General features: G+C 47.3%; 1 protein-coding gene and 1 non-coding gene across 2 annotated transcripts in view; both read left to right on the forward strand.

The window, feature by feature from the left end:
• The window catches only part of LOC119959603 (zinc finger protein 774-like), a 1,152,970-nt gene that overhangs the window by 57,138 nt on the left and 1,076,931 nt on the right, over positions 1-18,901 (forward strand). The window lies entirely within an intron of this gene.
• On the forward strand, positions 4,248-4,320 carry trnak-cuu. Its single transcript has one exon. It is a non-coding gene; the product is annotated as a tRNA-Lys (tRNA).

Genomic DNA, 18,901 nt, shown 5'->3' on the forward strand with positions numbered 1-18,901 from the left:
GAGTGTGGCGACTACGGGATTTTCTCAGTAACCATTGCAGTGTTCAAAGCCTTTTTTTGACACTAATAAAGTTTATTATTCAATTGATCGTCAAACGTGGAGAGGGACAAGGACACCAGCAGCATGCTGAAACCGTGGAAATAGGAACTGGTTTAGCACAGGGCTGAATAGCTGACTTTTAAAGCAGACCAAGGCAGGCCAGCAGCACGGTTCAATTCCCGTACCAGCCTCCCTGAACAGGCGCCGGAATGTGGCGACTAGGGGCTTTTCACAGTAACTTCATTTGAAGCCTATTTGAGACAATAAGCGATTTTCATTTCATTTTTCATGTGGGGACTGTTGGAAGGGATTCAAGTCCCCATGTGAGCTGGGGAACTCATCACCGCAGTCACACCCGCGACAGACCATTCACCTGTTCTGAGTGTGGGAAGGGATTCACTCAGTTATCCGAGTGAGGATTTACCAGGATGTGGGAGCCGGGCTGGTGAGGAAGTGAGCAGCCTTTAATAAGGTTCAGGCTGTTCTGTGTAAGAAAGGAGTTTGATTCGAGGCGGTATACCCGGCAAAGCTGCGAGTTACAAATGTGTCGAAAGACTTCCATTTGGAGACAGTGAGGAGGCGAATACCTTTATTGGAAAGCATGGACTGGGGTCCAGTTATCTGTATTGGACAAGATCTACATTCCTGTGGGGTGGGACGGGTGTTGTGATATCCTCGATATAGTTTTTGACATTTTCTGATAGAATCTGTTTTTCTGTGTGGGGATGAAGAGAGAGATTTTCTTTACAAAGCACAACGTAGATCTATGGGGGGGGGGGGGGGGGGGGGCCCCCGTTGGAAATTGAGTCTAGTGAGGGACTGCATTCTGAAATATGTTTTATCCTCGAAGTAGGCAATATCGTTGTTTTTATTATTTTCTTCTTGTCCTGAGAGGAGCTGCCCTGCCAGCAGTCAGCTGGTGAATGGGAGTGAGATGAGGGGGGCGGGGGGTTTGGATTCAATTTGTGCGTGTCTGGGTGGGGAGTTGGTGAGAAATGGGGGGGGGGGGGGTTACTTTGCTGATGGTGACTATAAAACTGTTTTTGTTTTACTCTGAAGATGTGTGCGTGTGGCGGCCATCTTGGGTGGACCCTTGGCCTGTACTTTTTGAAGATTTGCTGGATAGTCCCTCACGGTGGAAATGGCTGATTACGTGACGGGGGCTGGTGCAGAGACCCTTGATTCAGCTGCTCACCTGGAACGCAAGGGGATTGGGTGGACAAGTGAAGGTCAAGGGTTTTCACTCACCTAAAGAATCTAAATGCTGGTGTGGTGTTCTTGCAGGAGACTCATTGCGGGTTAGAGATCAGACCGGACTGCGGAGCGGGGAGCCAAGTGTTTCACTCGGGCTTTGACTAAGGGTTAGAGATCAGACCGGACTGCGGAGCGGGGAGCCAAGTGTTTCACTCGGGCTTTGACTAAGGGTTAGAGATCAGACCGGACCGCGGAGGGGTGAGCCAAGTGTTTCACTCGGGCTTTGACTAAGGGTTAGAGATCAGACCGGACTGCGGAGCGGGGAGCCAAGTGTTTCACTCGGGCTTTGACTAAGGGTTAGAGATCAGACCGGACTGCGGAGCGGGGAGCCAAGTAGGGGCTGGTTTAGCTCACAAGGCTAAATCGCTGGCTTATAAAGCAGACCAAGCAGGCCAGCAGCACGGTTCGATTCCCGTACCAGCCTCCCCGGATAGGCGCCGGAATGTGGCGACTAGGGGCTTTTCACAGTAACTTCATTGAAGCCTACTTGTGACAATAAGCGATTTTCATTTCATTTCATCCAGTGTTTCACTCGGGCTTTGACTAAGGGTTAGAGATCAGACCGGACTGCGGAGCGGGGAGCCAAGTGTTTCACTCGGGCTTTGACTAAGGGTTAGAGATCAGACCAGACTGCGGAGCGGGGAGCCAAGTGTTTCACTCGGGCTTTGACTAAGGGTTAGAGATCAGACCGGACTGCGGAGCGGGGAGCCAAGTGTTTCACTCGGGCTTTGACTAAGGGTTAGAGATCAGACCAGACTGCGGAGCGGGGAGCCAAGTGTTTCACTCGGGCTTTGACTAAGGGTTAGAGATCAGACCGGACTGCGGAGCGGGGAGCCAAGTGTTTCACTCGGGCTTTGACTAAGGGTTAGAGATCAGACCAGACTGCGGAGCGGGGAGCCAAGTGTTTCACTCGGGCTTTGACTAAGGGTTAGAGATCAGACCGGACTGCGGAGTGGGGCGCCAAGTGTTTCACTCGGGCTTTGACTAAGGGTTAGAGATCAGACCGGACTGCGGAGCGGGGAGCCAAGTGTTTCACTCGGGATTTGACTAAGGGTTTGAGGTGCTGCAATTCTAATCAATAAACAGATCCCTCTTTCAGTCACTAGCATCATTGCGGACACTAATGGGAGATATGTGGTGGTCAGTGGGTCGTTGGGAGGTACATTGGTGGTGTTGGTGAATGGCTAACCCCCTAACTGGGACGATGTGACATTTGTAAAAATATCGTTGGGATCCATCCCAGACCTGGATACACATCAATCAATGCTTGGCAGAGACTTCACTTGTGTACTGGATCTGGAAATGGACTGGTCCAAGCCCATTCAACCGCTATAAATACACAATAACGGAGTGGAATCTGGACGGACCATCTGGCATGACCGAGGCACCGGAAACGACAACAACGAACCCGGAAAAAGATAAATCAATCTGTTCCCATCAGTAGATTGTAAAAGAATTATGGGACACAGATTTCATATTGTGAGCAAGATCTACAGGGAGGATATGAGGAAGAAATTTTACAGATGGAGTGATAATGATATGGAACTCAATGCTTACAAACAAAGGTCGATAATCTCCAGGTTTTCACTGTACCTCGGTACACGTGACAATAAACAAATCCAATCCAATCCAAGTCTTGGTAACTCGAATGGTCAGAATTTGATGTGAGGATTGGTTGTGAATTTCCTGTCTGTGAATCCCTTTCTAAGTCCCTGTGAAAGAAGTTTACAAAGGCATCACGGTCAGTCCAGAAATAAAATTCGGGAAAGATAAATATTTCTCCCGATTTGTATTTGCTGTGTATAAATCATCCCCTACTAATCCCCTGTAAAAGGAGTTTCCAAAATGAATCACAATCAGTCCAAGATAGAAATTTACAACATTCTCTCCTCCTGCTCCCTGGTCTATGATGCCCGCTCTTGCCCCCCTGTTGCACACTGACCCTCTTGTCATCAGCAGTCCCTCGATTTGAGGATGACGTCTACTCAGGATTGTGAATTTCTGCCCTGGGTCTTCATGTGGCTGAACAGGGCCGCAGAGCTTTGGACACATGGGACAGGATGTCTAATGAGACAGTGAAATCCGGAGAGCAGGATTGACTTCCTTTTCTTTCCATCTCTGCCACCGCTTTGCATCATCAATAAGAGATTGGGACTCAAAGACTAATCCAGTTTGATGGACAAATTGTCTCCATTCTGAACAATGGGGAACAGGCTCCTCCCACTTATTGAAACATGGGCCCGACAAAGATGACAAACGTGCATGCGCCCTGATGCACATCCAATAAAGATGGCGGCAAGGACACCTGGAAAGGAAATCTACGCAGACGCAGGAAAACTCCACAGCGACAATGACCCAAGGTCAGAATTAATCATAGAATCTACAGTGCAGAAGGAGACCATTCGGCCCATCGAGTCTGCACCGGCGTTACCTGATTTGGTCAACTCACTGAAATGTCGTTAATTCTGAATTGCCTAGTGAGCCACTCAGTTTAAGGGCAATTAGGAATGGGCAACCAAGCTGGTTTGCCCGTGACACTCACATCCCACAAAGAATAGAGAAAATAAAAGGGCTGTTTCCAGTGATGGTTTCCAAGGAATCAGGACTGGGCCCTTCACACTCCTGGTTACATCATTGATTTGAAAGTAAATGTAGGAACATGAGGAAGAAGTTTACTTGTGACACAAAAATGATTTAACACTTGAGGAATGAGAAAGAAAGCTGGAGGGAAAACAATGCAAAGGATTACATGATAAATGGCAGGACAGGACTAGTTAGGCCAGAGCTAGATTCCTGTGCACAGGAAGATTGCACCAGAGAGAGCACAGAGGGGATTTAAGAACATCAGCCAGAAATTGCCAATGTTTGCTCAGAGGAAAGTTTGGATAAACTGGGGCTGTTTTCTTTGGAACAGAAAAGACTGAAGGGAGACCAAAATGAAATTAAGAAAAGCAGCCTGGCTAGCTCAGTCGATTGAGCATGGGAGTCTTAATCCCAGGGCCGTGGGTTCAAGACCCACGTTGGGTGCTTCAGCTTCTTTAATCTGAGAACATTGAGCTGAACTGTTTACGGTAGCACAGTGGTTAGTACTGTTGCTTCACAGCACCAGGGTGCCGGGGTTCAATTCCCACTTGGGACACTGTCAGCGCAGAGTCTACATGTTCTCCCAGTGTCTGTATGGGTCTCCTCCCACAAGTCCCGAAAAGACATGCTTGTTCGGTGAATTGGACATTCTGAATTCTCCCTCTGTGTACCTGAATAGGTGTCAGAGTGTGGTGACCAGGGGATTTTCACAGTAACTTCATTGCAGTGTTAATGTAAGCCTACTTGTGACAATGATAAAGATTATTCTAAATATATAAAATTCTGGAGTTTCATACTGGCACAGTGGTTGGGGACCCGGGTTTGATCCTGGCCCTTGGTCACAGTCTATGAGGAGTTTGAACATTCTCCCATTGTCTGTGTGGGTTTCACCCCCACAACCCAAATATGTGCAGGTTAGGTGGCTTGGCAAAATTAAATTGACCCTTAATTGGAAAAAAATATAAATTTATATTTTTTAAATATTCTGAGGGATCTAAATCATAGAATCATAGAATTTACAGTGCAGAAGGAGGCCATTCGGCCCATTGAGTCTGCACCGGCTCTTGGAAAGAGCACCCTACCCAAGATCAACACCTCCACCCTATTCCCATAACCCAGTAACCCCACCCAACACTAAGGGCAATTTTGGACACGAAGGGCAATTTATCATGGCCAATCCACCTAACCTGCACATCTTTGGACTGTGGGAGGAAACCGGAGCATCCGGAGGAAACCCGCGCACACACGGGAAGGATGTGCAGACTCCACACAGACAGTGACCCAAGCCGGATTCGAACCTGGGATTCTGGAGCTGTGAAACGATTGTGCTATCCACAATGCTATGTGCTGCCCTCACAATCTGGAAATTGAGATTACGCTGAATACCTACTTTGCAGCCACGATGAGCTGAATGAAATGCAACAGGAACAACAAACTTTAATAAAACCCCGACAGTAACTCTCACTACTGACAAGGACAGCAGTTTGCCCAGTTTAGCTGCCAAGTATGCTACTTTTCAAATTTACCTGCATACATAAGAGTACAACAACAAATTATTTAACTTCCCCAATGTGATCGGTGTAATTAGTCTCAAATTTAACCTGGAATGGTCATTAAAAGTTTCCCAGTCACTCTGATATCTGAAATCTTTGTGCTCAGACAGAACAGACAAACCACTTTACCTCCCAATGATACTCAGGTGCTGATGAATCGAGTAACTCAGTCAGAGGATGATGTGATGTTTGGTTTAAAGTTCCCGTCAGTAAATCCTCCTCTTTCTAAAAGAGTTTCCAAAGGAATTTCACACTCAGTCCAGGAGAGAAATTCACAAGATTCTCTCTTCCGGCTTCCGGGTCCAGGACGGCCGCGCATGCGTCCTGCTGCACATTCAGCTGAGAAAGATGGCGGCTGCGCATGCGCTCTGCGCCATATCACCCCCTAAACAGATGACAGCCGTTAACAGGGGCCGATCAGAGAGAAAAACACCGATGAGGCCGCCACATTCGGTACAAACACCGAACTGTATCAGAAGTGCCGGAACCAAGCTATCACTTTGAGGAACGTAATGGAATAATGGTGGATAGGACTACCCAGAATGCCGGGCGCGCATGAATATGCCCTATCTTCGTCACAGAAGCCGGAACGCGCAGGCGTCATAATGCCCCGCCCCCGGACGTCGTCCTCTCTGTGCGGAGCATGCGTGGTGCTACACCGGGCTGAGCGCAGCTGCAGTGAGAGTGAGTGCGGTTCCCAGAGACTGAATGAGAGCCGCCTTGAGCGGGTACAATGGTGAGAACCCAAACCCCCCAATAAGACCCATTGGTTTTATTGTCAGTCTGCAGACAGGAGCTGGAGAACTGAACCAAGGCAGAGGAGAGGGAGGGAGAAAACTGGGAGTGGAGGAAAGGGATGGTGGAGATGGTGAGATGGGTTTGGATTTCAGCGCAGGGAGGAGGGAGAGTGTGTGGGACGGGGATTTACAGCTTTGGGGGAACAAGAGAGGAAAAAATGTTCCAGAGAAACTAGAATGGTCTGTTCAGAATTTCTATCCTGGACTGACAGTGATGACTAATGTAAAAAGGATCTGCTGATACATCAACGTATTCACACTGGGAGAGAGACCGTTCTCCTGCTCCCTGTGTGGGAAAGGATTCATTCAGTCATCCCACCTGCAGACACATCAACTTGTTCATTCTGATAACAAACCTTTTAACTGACCTGACTCTGAGAAGAGCTTTAAAAACAAAAAGAATTTATTAACACACCAATATGCTCACACTGGGGAGAGGCTATTCACCTGCTCTGACTGTGGGAAAGGATTCATTAATTCATCCAACCTTCTGATACACCAGCAACTTCATACAGGGGATAGACCGTTCACCTGCTCTGAATGTGGGAAGGGATTCACACGTTCATACAACCTTCTGACACATCAGGAGGTTCACAGTGAGGCCATTAACTTGCTCAGTACGTGGGAAGGGATTCACTCATTCATCCAACCTGCTGACACACCAGAGAGTTCACAGTGGGGTGATGCCCTTTACCTGCTCCGTCTCTGGGAAGGAATTTTCTCACTTATAGAACACAGAACATAGAACAGTACAGCACAGAACAGACCCTTCGATCCTCGATGTTGTGCCGAGCAATGATCACCCTACTCAAACCCACGTATCCACCCTATACCCGTAACTCAACAACCCCCCCTTAACCTTACTTTTTAGGACACTACGGGCAATTTACCATGGCCAATCCACCTAACCCGCACATCTTTGGACTGTGGGAGGAAACCGGAGCACCCGGAGGAAACCCACGCACACACGGGGAGGACGTGCAGACTCCGCACAGACAGTGACCCAGCCGGGAATCGAACCTGGGACCCTGGAGCTGTGAAGCATTTATGCTAACCACCATGCTACCGTGCTGCCCTGAATCTTCTGAAACACCATCAAATTCACACTGGGGAGCGGCTATTCACCTGTAATGCCCGTGAAAAGGGGTTTACTCACTCATCCAACCTGCAAACACACCAGCGAGTTCACAAGCAACTACAAGGTTTAGATCATACCCTTATTGATGCTGTTCATTATGCTCAGGACTGAATAATGTTCACTCTGACTGTCTATATCTGCTGATAAGATTTATTATTCTGAATGAATGTGAAATAAATCAACTTTGTTTGAATTGAAACGTTGTTGCAGATTTTTATCTTTCCCACCTGAGTGTTTAACATCACCTGTCTGGAGCTCAGAAAGAAATGAAGGATCATACGGCAGGAACAGAACTTCAGCCTGGACACAGTCCTTCAGGGTCACACTGAGAAGGACAAATGACACTTTGGTCTATCTCATCTCTCTTCACTGAGAGCAAAGTCCCCGTGTGGCTAAATCCTGAGGCATGTAAGAAATGTGTCCCAGCCACACTCTTCCATTGTTCAGAGCTCCTAGATATGGAACAGATGTTTCCTTTACAACTGTCGGGCAGCATGGTAGCACAAGTGGCTAGCACTGTGGCTTCACAGTGCCATGGTCCCAGGTTTGATTCCGCGCCTGGTCACTGTCTGTGCGGAATCTGTACGTTCTCCCTGTGTCTGCGTGGGTTTCTTCCGGGTGCTCCGGTTTCCTCCCACAGTCCAAAAACGTGGATTGGCCATGATAAATTGCCCTCAGTGACCAAAAAGTTTAGGTTGGATTATTGGGGATAGGATGCTTCTCTGGTCTCTGAGGGTGAGACCCGTGTAAACACAGGGAGAATGTGCAAACTCCACACAGACAGTGACCCAGGGCCGGGATCGAACCCGTACCCTCGGCGACATGAGGCAGTTGTGCTAGCCACTGCACTGCCCACATTTCATAGGTTTCTATGAGATCAATCCTCATTCTTTTGAACTCCAGCGAATACAATCCTAACCGAATCAACCTAACCTGCATATCTTTGAACTGTGGAAGGAAACCCACACAGACACTGGGAGAAAGTGCAAACTCCGCACAGTCAGGGTGGGAATTGAACCGGGTTCCCTGGTGCTGTGAGACAGCAGTGCTATGCACTATATACCTCCTAGCTTGCAACCCTGAAGCGAAAAGGAATCCTTATCTCCATCTGAAATGGGTGACCCCTCACTTTGCAACAGTGACCCCCTTGTTCCAGATTCTCCCACAAGAGGAAACATCCTCTCCACATCCACCCTGTCAAGACCCCTCAGCATCTTATATAGTTCAATCCAGGTTTTACCCAAAACTTTAATCTGTGTCCCGACTGCTTGTACGATCAGTGAATGGAAACAGTTTCTTTGTCCACCCGATGGAAATCTGGCATAATCTTGTGTCCCTGAATCAAATCTCCCCTCAACCTCCTTTGCTGGATCCATTCTGGTAAATCTCCTCTGCACCTTCTCCAAGAACCTTCACATCCTTCCTGAAGAGTGGTGGCCAGAGCTTTATAAAGATTCATAGAATAGAATTAGAACCATAGAATTCCTACAGTGCAGAAGGAGGCCATTCGGCCCATCAAGTCTGCACTGATTCTCTGAAAGGGCACCCTGCCTCGGCCCACACCCCTACCCTGTTCCTGTAACCCCATAGCCCCACTGAACCTGCACATCCCTGGACACAAAGCCAATCCACCTAACTTTCCCTTCTTTGGACTGTTGGAGGAAACCTGAGTACCGGGTGGAAACCCACGCAGACACGGGGAGAAAGTGTAAACTCCACACAGACAGCCACCAAGGTCGGAATTGAACCCGGGTCCCTGGCGTTGTGAGGCAGCAGTGCTAATCACTGTGCCACCAGAAGCATAGTTTCTGTATCAATATTACTGTTTATGAAGCTTAAGATCGAATTTGTTTTGCCAACTACTCTCTTGATATGTCTTGTAGATATACAAAATCCCTCTTCACCTCTTTCTCTCTCCTCCCAAAGAGGCCAGTTGGGTTTTTATGACAATCCAGCAGTTTTCACGGCCATTTATTTCCTCGTGCCCCCCCACAAATGATCAGATTCATTCAGATCAATTTGACAACCTGCCTTTGTGTTTTTGTGGGTTCTTTCTCACTCCCTATTTTCTGTTTTCAATCAGTTTCACAGGGTGTTCAAACGGAAGGATTCAAAATCTGGAAACTCAAACCAAGCATCATATCAGGATCTGACAGAGTCCTCAATTTATCATATCCTGAATATCATCGTTCTTTGAACATGGAAGGAAAAAGCATAGTTGACAGTGGGGAGAAACCGTACACGTGTTGTGTGTGTGGACGAGGATTCACTCAATCTTCAGACCTTACAAGCCACAAATGCAGTCACACTGAGGAGAAACCGTGGAAATGTGCGGACTGTGGGAAAGGATTCACTTCCCCATCCAAGCTGGAAACTCATCGACGCAGTCACACTGGGGAGAGGCCATTCACCTGCTTCAAGTGTGAGAAGGGATTCACTGAGTTATCCACTCTGTCCACACACCAGCGAGTTCACACTGGGGAGAGACCATTCACCTGTTCACAGTGTGGGAAGGGTTTCACTTGTTCATCCCACCTGCTGAGACACCAGCGAGTTCACACTGGGGAGAGACCATTCACCTGTTCCAAGTGTGGGAAGTGATTTACTATTTCAGCCCACTTGCTGAGACACCAGCAAGTTCACACTGATGAGAGGCCGTTCCAATGTCCAGACTGCGGGAAGTGCTATAAAGGTTCTGGGGATCTGATGAGCCATCAACGTGCTCACACAAACGAGAGACCGTTTAGGTGCTCTCACTGTGGGACAGGGTTCAGACTATCATCTCAGCTCACTGTACATCAGCGAATTCACACTGGGGAGAGGCCATTTGTCTGCGCACCCTGTGGGAAGGGATTCACTCAGTTATCCCACCTGCTGAGACACCAACGAGGTCACAAGTAACCACAGTGATTGGAATTTGCTGTTCCTCACATTCAGGACTGAACCATGTTCATTTGGGTCTCTTTCTGCTGATAACAATTCCAGCCCATTTACAGGGGCTAATATTCTGGCTAAAAAGTCAAATAAAGTAGATTTGTGTAAATCCAGTGTGTTGAAACTTTTTAATATCTTTGACACAAGTTCCTTTTGAAGTATTCTCGCTCTCCCCTGTCTCTTCCATCCTCACCTCCAACAAGAAGTGTGAGGAGCTTGTGGAGCTTCTTTGTGACTGAGATTGAGTAAATCCGATCAGCTGCCTCTGCTGCTTCCCTCCCTTCCACGAGCCCACCAGACCAAACTGTCTCTAAATTTCATCCTTTCCCGAGCCCTGAACCCACATCTTTCTCTAGTTTCTCTCCCATCTCCCCTCATGCCCTCTCAGAGCTCATCTTGTCCATGAGACCCAGCTCCTGCTCCATCGACCCTATTCCCACTGAGCTACTGATCAGCCAACTATCCTGTGTCCATGGATATTGTCAACATTTCTCTCTCTTCAGGTACTGTCCCTCTGTCCTTCAAATCTGCCATTATCACCCCCTCCTCAATAAAACAAACCCTTGACCCTGCCATCCTTACAAATTACTGCCCCATCTTCAACCTCCCTCTCCTCTTCAGACTATTTGAACATGTTGCCACCTCCCAAATCCTTGCCCACCTTTCCCAGAACTCCCATGTTTGAATCCCTTCAATCAGGTCTCTGCCCTGACACAGTGAAATACAAGAGACAAACAGAATCTTACCCGGAGAGAAAGACAGACAATCCGGGAGCTTGGATCCAACACGGATATGTCCATAAAGCCAGAAGACAAGGGTAGCAGCACAGTCATTATCGAGAGACAATACCGGCTGGAGACAGGCAGACAACCAAACAACATGATTCACAACACCAAGCTACCTAGACCCATATACACGAGACAGGAAGGAGAATTGGAGACAGACTGGAAGAACTCAGACTCCAGACACATTAACCAAAAACAGATGGAATATCTGAGGGAACAACAGGTAGAACCAAGGAGGTTAAAATACCCAAACACATAATAATCTTTATTCTTGCCACAAATAGACTTAAATTAACAGAGCAATGAAGTCACTGTGAAAATTCCCTAGTTGCCACACTCTGGTGCCTGTTCGGGTACACAGAGGGAGAATTTAGAATGTGAAATTCACCTAACAAGCACGTCTTTGAGGACGTGTGGGAGGAAACCGGAGCACCCGGAGGAAACCCACGCAGACACTGGGAGAGCATGCACACTCTACACAGGCAGTGACTCAAGTGGGAATTGAACTTGGGACCCTGGCACTGTGAAGCACCAGTGAAGACGGGACCTCTGACAGTGCAGTGTTTCCTCAGGACTGCATCAGAATATCATCCTGGATTTGATGCTCATGTTTCTGGAGGTAGATTTGAACCCATAACCTCCTGACTCAGAGATAAGAACGTAACCACTGAGCCACAACTAACACCTCATCATTATTCTGGATTTTTAAAAAAAATTTAGATTACCCAATTATTTTTTCCAATTAAGGGGCAATTTAGCGTGGCCAATCCACCTACTCTGCACATTTTTGGGTTGTGGGGGCGAAACCCACGCAGACACGGGGAGAATGTGCAAACTCCACACGGACAGTGACCCAGAGCCGGGATCGAACCTGGGACCTCGGCGCCGTGAGGCGGTTGTGCTAACCACTAGGCCACCGTGCTGCCCGTTTATTCTGGATTATTTGAGTTCTCAGGCCTTCCCGTTACTCTCACAGACAAGTGTCCGGGAGTCACAGATTATCCAAAGAGGGGGTCGAAATCAGGTGATTTTGAAACAGTTGATTAAGAAGCAACAGTTTAGATATAATACATCAGCTAAATCGACAGAAAAGACATATGACCCTGGATCAGGTGGGAACAGTTTACTGGACCCCCCATCTGGGAGATGCTGATCTCCGGGACTGGAGGTGAGTTTCCTCTGAATAGTTTCCTGTTCCGGATCAGGGAGATGCTGATCTCCGGGACTGGAGGTGAGTTTCCTCTGAATGTTTTACTGGTCCCAGATCAGGGAGATGCAGATCTCCGGGACTGGAGATTCTCATTAATTATTCAACAATTCATTGGAAAGGGACAGATGTTCAAAGGCAATTCTTCCAAGTTTAGTCAGAAAACAGGAAGTCATTTTCTGGTTCATTTCTTGCTCCGACATCCTGTTTAACCTTTACCCAGATGTCTACTTTACGTATGGGTCCTGAGATCCCCCCCAACTGATCAAGTTTATCTTGATTCAGGTTCTGTGCTGGAGACATGTCCTTGGCAGAGATAACAGGCCAACACTGTCCTGTGTTTGTCAAGCCAGGAATCTTTCTTCAGGAGAGAGAGGGCTCTGAACACAATCAAATCATTTCTGAAGATTTTATAAGGTTATTGGACGATGATGTCTTACAGAAGTCCCAACCTGGAGAAGGGAATATCCTTATTGATTTCTCATAACTGATTTATGACTAACCCAGCTATTTCTAAGCTGTGAGCTTGTTTTCCTAATCAAGTTTAATTGAATAATCTTAATAATCTTTATTGTCACAAGTAGGCTTACATTAATACTGCAATGAAGTTACTGTGATAAGCCCCTAGTCACCGCACTCCAGCGCCTGTTCGGGTACACAGAGAGAGAATTCAGAATGTCCAATTCACCGAACAAGCATGTCTTTCAGGACTTGTGGGAGGAAACCGGAGCACCCGGAGGAACCCCACGCAGACATGGGGAGAATGCGCAGACTCCACACAGACAGTGCCAAGCTGGGAATTGAACCTGGGACCCTGGAGCTGTGAAGCAACAGTGCTAACCACTGTGCTACCGTGCCGCTACAATGAGACCATTGTAGCTTCAAATAAACTTTGTCATCCTTGTTAATCTTAAACCCTGTGCATATTTGTTAAGGAAAGGGGGAGGGGTAAAGAAGTATTGTATCAACATCCATTTTTTCAAGTTTAATAAATGACTTATTTTTAAACTAAATAGCGGTCCTGTGTCTCATCTTCCATGTTTAATTAAAAAAGGTAAAAGTTACGGTCTTTTGAGCTAGGGTTCCATTCTGCGACCTTCCCGCTAATTCTAACATCAACTGAGATCGCAACACAGTTTTATCGGTGGTTTAGAGGTCTATAAAATAATGAGGAGCATAGATAAGGTAGACAGTCAACATCTTTCCAAAAAGGTAGAGGAGTCTAGAACCAGAGGGCATAGGTTTAAGGTGAGAGGGGAGAGATACAAAATAAACCAGAGGGGCCATTTTTTTGCACAAGAGGGTGGTGAGTATCTGGAATGAGTTACCGGGGCAGTGGTAGAGGCGGGTACAATTTTCCCTCTAAAAAACAGTTACATGGGCAGGGTGGGTGTGTTAATCCCTGATTAATTTGCTGTCAGTCTAGATTCAATAAAATCTGAGATGGATTTGCAGGTATCATATCATTTAATAATGATATGATTGCAAGGCTGACTCAATCCATAGGACCTCAGGACACAAACACTGCCTTCTGAGAGCCCAGGGATAAAGAGAACCTCAGAACAAAGGAACACTGGAGATATACTTCAAATTACATCAAGATTCGCATACAACTTCCCATTGGTCATTTTACACACCTCCTGACCTGGCCCTATATCCTAATTGGCTCACTTATCCTGGGCCTCTTGTTACCCAGCATCTTTTTCACTATTCTCTCCACGAGGCAAAGCTCCCCTCCCCCTTCCTAGTCATGCTGTGCTCATCCCTTTGTTCTCTGTCTGTGAACACATTACCCTCAGGGTCCAACTGTCCATCATATTCGTTTGTTCACTTCCTCATTCCCTCCTTTTATCATTTCATGATAACCCATCATTCCAAGCTGTAGTTATGGCCCCTCAGCTAAGGAAACTCGTTGCTGCATTTCTAAATCCTATTGCAGCACCCCATCGGCCGCTGCACCCTCGTGGACCCCAACAGTCAAGACTCTAGGGGTGGCTATCCGTTCCAGCGCACCCTGCATTTTATCCATCACGCATTTAAAGATGGCCAGGCCCACAAAGATGCAGGCAAGATAGTCAAGACCATACTGGTTCTGCATGGCAAACAACCCGAGTTGAGATAATTCCTTGGTTATTGCCCCGAGGGCCCCCAAGGTTTCGTTGCCCAGGGATGGTAAGGCCACAAATAACTGAACCTGCCCAGCGTGCCAACTGGTGGTGCAGTATCCACGCAGAGGGGCAAGGGACCGTAATAGGGACTAGAGTCCCGATAGCAAGTTGGTGGGGAAATGGGGCTATTAGGGATTCCCCAGTAGCCCAGTTCATCCAGCTTCGGAACGCCCATTCAGGCCTCCTAGCAATGCGGAAAGCCCTAGTTCCAACAGTGATATGAGAGACATTCGCCCAGCCACAAAGGAGCTGGAGGCCTGGCGTCAGCGGGACACAAGTGGCATTGTAACTGGCGCATTGACCTGATGTCAGGGTTATGCAACACTTTGGATCAGTACAAGTGGGGAACAGACATGTTATATTCATTTTCATCTCTACCAGCAAACAGCCGTACCCCTCACTGCTGAAACAATTCTCGCACGACCGGGAGTCTCTATTGGGAGTGAAGGGGCTAGGTACATACGCCCTCCACCGTCGAAGCTTATCATACTGTGAGTGGGAATTATCCCGAGGAAGGGGAAGGCGAATAGCTGGTGGGGCCGAACCCGGATCATAAGGAAGAGTAACTTGCTCGGGCGGTGGCTCGGAACTCTGACAATGAACCACAGTTTGGGGAGTGCCCCAAAGCGGTGAAACAGAAAATAACCTGGACACCGATGTGGGGTTTGGGTAGCAGACAACCCGTCCCTGGCCATACCAGCGGTGGTAGATCTAGTAGAAGAGATTCATGCTGCCCAGGTTTCCCTCATTCCGGGTCCTAAATGAATTAAGTACACCTCCTGATAACCTACGTTCTAGTTGTACCTCACTCCTTACACAGCCCTTCCTCTGTCTAGTCCCTCTCTCTCACAACCTCTTCCTACCCCCTCCTCACAGTCTGATTTTACCTGTAAGGCACCAAGGTTAACACATCCAAAATCAAATTTACATATACTCCAAAAACAAGGCAATGTCCATGCAGTCTTCCCTTCCCATCGTTGGGACCGGTGCAATTTCTTCATACGTCCTGCACGGTCCGTTAGCCGGATGACCTTCCATGAGTCCATGCCACGTCCTCGTATATGGGGGCAGCAAAGAACGTCACCTCTGCAGAGGTGAAATGTCCGGGTACTTCGGTTGGGGTTACAGATGTAGATGATATTCCCCTGTTCCATTTCCGCCGCCGATGTCACTCCAAGTGAGGCGATGCCGAAGATCACACAGACGGTGTGTAGCCACCACATCATGCTTCACACCTGTAAAATAGCGCTGGGTAAGGGAGGCAGGTTAGTGACCGACCTTTTTACAGTGGTGGAGGTGGACCCAAGCACTCCGCCCCTCCACTTTAACTGCAGTAGGGGTGGTAAGGAGAACTTGGAAGGGCCCCTCTCATCGTGGCTCTGACCCTTTCCGAGTCCAATTTTTGACCATGACATAACGACCAGGCTGCACTGAGAGCGAGCTATGTGATAGGGACGGTGACGAGTGAGCTGCGCGGACCTGGCCATGGAGCTCCTTGAGGGCGTTAGTGAGGGCTAGAACATAGTTAGTCCTTTCTTTAGTCAGATGGTGAAACTGGACCAATCTGGGAACAGGCAGGTTCCAGGGTGTTGTAATGGGCCTGCCATAAAAGGTCTCGGCAGGAGAGAGCCAGGCCGATCCTGCAGGTGTGACCTACAGCTGAATGAGGGCAACGGGGAGCAACTTAAGCCATGTCGGCCCCGTGTCCGCTCTTAATTCAGCCAATTTAGTTTTGAGGGTCTGACTGTGTCTCTCAACCAACCCGGCCGCCTGCGGTCTGTCCACACAGTCTAACTGCTGGCGTATGCCCAACTGGGAGCAGAACTCCTTGTTAATCTGTCCAATAAAATGAGGCCCGTTATCAGAACTTAACTGAGCCGGTATTCCGTACATAAACACCTCATCACATTTTTACAGCCTCTGGCTCTCTGTCCTCTTCCGTCTGGTGTGATGGTCACCAGTAACGAGATGCATCTTTGGTGAATAATGATGAGCCAAGCCTATCGGCAGCATCCGAGCCCTAGTCAGCGTACAACACATATTAAGGCATCCAATGATTGTGCAGTATACAATTATAATAAGAAGTATTATCAATCCATGCATCAGGTAAAACCCCATGACCAAGCTATGAGAGATAACCCCGAGCTGAATCCGACCAGATAGATAGCCATCCTCAATACTACCGTGTTGCCCTTAGGATTTATATCCTTCTTATAGTTATACTGACTAGCAACTATCCCTCAGCCTTGTCATTCGTATCTTTTTGTATATCCTCTATGTTGTAAAGCTGTAAATAAATTATGTACTGCAGTCTCAAAATCTTAGTTTTCTGAGCAAATGCGGTGGAACCTTGTCAATTGCGATTTAATGAAGCCCCAAAAAATGTGTTTTGGGTGATGGCTGTTGGTGTGTAAAAGTACACGAGTGTCTTTCGGTTTAAAGAAAACTTTAGCAGCTAATTTGTATTCACCATTTACCTTTCTGACTTTATAGACAGTGGTGTCCAAAAAATCTATTGTGTGTTTGTGTGTAATGACTTTAATTTAATAGATGGGTGATGATTGTTAAGGATACAAATTGGTCAAATTCCAATTGTGTGTCCAAATACCCCATATATCATCTAGATATCTGTAGTAGCAGAATGGCATCTTGGGGCACTTTTTGAAGACAGTTTCTTCCTATTTGGCCATGAAGATATTGGCATAGGCCGGTGCAAATTTTTTGCCCATTGCTGTACCCCACAATCTGTAGATAATGTTCATTATTAAATTGAAAGTCATTTCTCGTCAGCCCGAAGTGTAATAGTTGAACAAGGATTGCATCCGGTCTATCAGGCTGCCAATATTTCTTCAAAATATTTCTCACCGCCTCAATTCCTCTATCGGTCTCAATGCTGGTGTGGAGGTTATCGACATCCATGGTGAATAGCATTGTGTTCGAAGTGATAGTTAGGGATCTAACCATTTCAATGAAATGATATGTGTCTTTAATGTAACTCGGATGTTTTTGGGCTAAGTGGTTTAAAAATGAGTCAATGTATTCCGCGATCCTATAGGACTCGCTCCCACAGTCTGAAACTGTGGGTCTACCTGGGGGAATTTTATGTGGTACAGTCCATGTTTCCGGATTTTTATGTATTTTTGGGAGGAGGTAAAATATTCATGGTAAAGGTTGAAATTGTTTAAAATAGTCCATTTGTTTCTCAGTAATATAGTGTAAATTGTATAATTGTACTAACAAGTCTGTGATCTGCTCGTATGTTTGGTGGTATCTTGGTGCTGGTATTTAGTATAATATTCAGTATTGTTGAGTTGCCGATAAGCTTCAAAAAGGTATTGTTGCCGATCCATAATAACAATATTATTCCCTTTGCTGGTTTTATAATGATATCTGAGTTAGATTTAAGCTGCGTGACTGCTTGCCTCTCTGTTCTTGTTAAGTTTTGTTTATCTTTTACTTGTTTGATCTTTGTAATGTCTGAGTTAATTTTTTGGATTAAATTTTGCATTTTCTTGTCTATTTTTGTTCTGGTGGGTTAAATATCTTTTAACCAATTATTGAGGATAGCTGTGGCAGTGTCATCTGTCCAGGTTACCTTGTTTTGTAATACATTAAAAACTTTGTGATGAAGTATCATCAATTCACTACAAGACGATGAGAACGAGTGAACAGAGGCTTTATTATCCAAGAACGTGCCTGCCTGTGACTGCTGTGACAATGAGCGCCACCCACAGGCGGCAGGTCTATATACCACCCCGGGGTGGGCGGGGGGGGGGGGGGGGGGGGGAGCCAGAGGCGGAGCCCACCAGGGTTCCAGTACAATACATGGAAGGAGATCATATTACCATTACCTGGCTATAGGCCACAGTACTATACAGACAACTTATATTATGGTGAATACATTCACCACATTCACACACTTTAAAAATGAAGTCCAGTGGGGGTGAAGTGGGGGTCGTCATCTGTTCAGTCTATCTGGAGGCCGGATTGTTCTTTTGGACATTCTCAGCTCTGGCGGTGTGGCGGGTACGGGCGTTGTAGTTGTTGACTCCGAGAGCGTGTTGTCTGGAACTTCGGTCTGGCGTGTCGTTGAGGGGTGGGGATAGGATGGTGGATGGCGGCAGTGTAGGCACGGGACAGTACAGGAGCCCCAGGGGGGCGTTAGGGATTCGGGGGGTTGGCGGTGAGGAGGGGGGCGTGTTGACATGGGAACCAGCGGGCGGCAGGTCCCGGAGGGAGACAGTATCTTGCCGTCCGTCTTCGTGTGCGACGTAGGCATATTAGGGGTTGGCGTGCAGCAGCTGGACCCTCTTGACCAGGGGGTCGGTCTTATGGCTCCTCGTATGCTTCCGGAGAAGGACAGGTCCCGGAGTTGTCAGCCAGGATGGAAGTGAGACCCGGAGATGGACTTCCCAGGGAAGATAAACAAACGGTCGTGAGGGG

The sequence above is a fragment of the Scyliorhinus canicula genome, unplaced genomic scaffold (assembly GCF_902713615.1).
Source record: "Scyliorhinus canicula unplaced genomic scaffold, sScyCan1.1, whole genome shotgun sequence".
Taxonomy (NCBI): domain Eukaryota; kingdom Metazoa; phylum Chordata; class Chondrichthyes; order Carcharhiniformes; family Scyliorhinidae; genus Scyliorhinus; species Scyliorhinus canicula.